A 1,986-nucleotide genomic window follows, 5' to 3' on the forward strand; every position below is an offset into this window, starting at 1 on the left:
ACTAGCTACTAGGGTTTACATGAGTAAGTAATTGATGCATAAATCCACTTTCGGGGCCCACTTGGTGTATGTTTGGGCTGAGCTTGATCTATCCACGAGCTGAGGCTTCTCTTGGAGTTGAACTCCAAGTTGTAACGTGTTTCGGGCGTTCAACTCCGGATCATGACGTTTTTCTGGCGTTTAACTCCAGACAGCAGCATGTACTTGGCGTTCAACGCCAAGTTACGTCGTCAATTTCCGAATAAAGTATAGACTATTATATATTGCTGGAAAGCTCTGAATGTCTAATTTTCAACGCCGTTGAGAGCGTGCCATTTGGAGTTCTGTAGCTCCAGAAAATCTATTTCGAGTGCAGGGAGGTCAGATTCCAACAGCATCAGCAGTCCTTTTGTCAGCCCTTTTCAGAGTTTTGCTCAAGTCCCTCAATTTCAGCCAGAAATTAACTGAAATCACAAAAAAACACACAAACTCATAGTAAAGTCCAGAAATGTGAATTTAACATAAAAACTAATGAAAACATCCCTGAAAGTAGCTTAAACTTACTAAAAACTACCTAAAAACAATGCCAAAAAGCGTATAAATTATCCGCTCATCAACGCGCACGCGTGAATGGCCATATTTTGAAAAATGACGCGGCCACGTGGGGCGCGCGTTCACGTGGTAGGACTGGTGCTTCCAGCACCATTCCAGTCCCACTCCATCATAACTTGCTGCCATATACCTCTTTACATCGATTTTGCAGGGTCACGCATGCGCGTGGGTGACGCACAAGCGTGGGGAGGCTATTTTCCAAAATGACACGGGCGCGTCAGCGACGCATTTGTGTAGGCATGCTTGGTCCCAGCCACGGTTTCGCGTGACTCTCTGCTTCTTTTCTTCTAGTGTCCAAGGCACCTATGACGCGGACGCGTCAGCGACGCTCGCGCATCGCGTGTGCTTTTTTTTTATGCAGTATGCAAAATGCAGAATGTAGAATGCAGATGACTATGCAAAAATTATGAATGAACACGAATGAAAATAAAATAAAATAAAGCTTAGAACAAAAAGGAAAGAATATACCATGGTGGGTTGTCTCCCACCTAACACTTTTTGTTAAAGTTCTTAAGTTGGACATTTGGTGAGTCCTTTGTTATGGTGGTTTGTGCTTGAACTCATCCAGGAATCCCCACCAGTGTTTGTAATTCTAATAGCCTCCGGGATCCCACACTAGTTGCATAAAGCCTTCAAGCAAGCTAAAGTAAGTGACAAGGCTCCAAGAGTGTTGATTGCCAGGATGAATTCCGGGGTCCTAAACCTTGCTTTTGCACCCGTCTTCTTGTTGACCATCTTTGTTCCAACTGAGTGGTAAACAATCCGAATTCTCACTGAGGTGTCCAAACAACTTCCTAGACCCATATAATTTAGTATTCTTCCAACCATGATAATTCAGCCATGAGCTTCCTACCACAATGAACATAAGATTGTGTTGGCAACCACTGACCATCTCCCTCTTACTCTTATAGCCACAAAGAGCTCTAAGTTGCGCATCCGTCTGAAGCAAAGCATATTCAAGTGGGCTAATTAAGCTTAAAGATGAGAGATTTACCCACTTGAATGCAGGGATGGATGGTGATGGCTTTGGGGGAGGGGTCTCCAACAACCTTGGCAAGGTGATCTCCAATTCCATTCTATTGGACTCCTCTTTGACAACTTCCACCTCTTTGCAAGCTTCTTCAATATTAACCTCTTCCTCTTGGTAGCTTTCTTCCAATTCGATCTCTTCTTCATTGTTCACCAAGGGTATGGGAGGTTGTGCTTCTTCTTCTTAATCTCCATGTCTAGTCCAATGGGAGAGGATTCAAATGTAGATAAGAATTCATCAATGATTGAATCCATCTCTTGATCATTCCCTTCAAAGTCTTCAACCATGATATGCCTTGGAGGTTGTACACCCTTCTCAACACCAAATTCAAACTCATTAGAAGGGGGTTCTGTGACTTGAGGTTC

The sequence above is a fragment of the Arachis duranensis genome, chromosome 3 (assembly GCF_000817695.3).
Source record: "Arachis duranensis cultivar V14167 chromosome 3, aradu.V14167.gnm2.J7QH, whole genome shotgun sequence".
Taxonomy (NCBI): Eukaryota; Viridiplantae; Streptophyta; class Magnoliopsida; order Fabales; family Fabaceae; genus Arachis; species Arachis duranensis.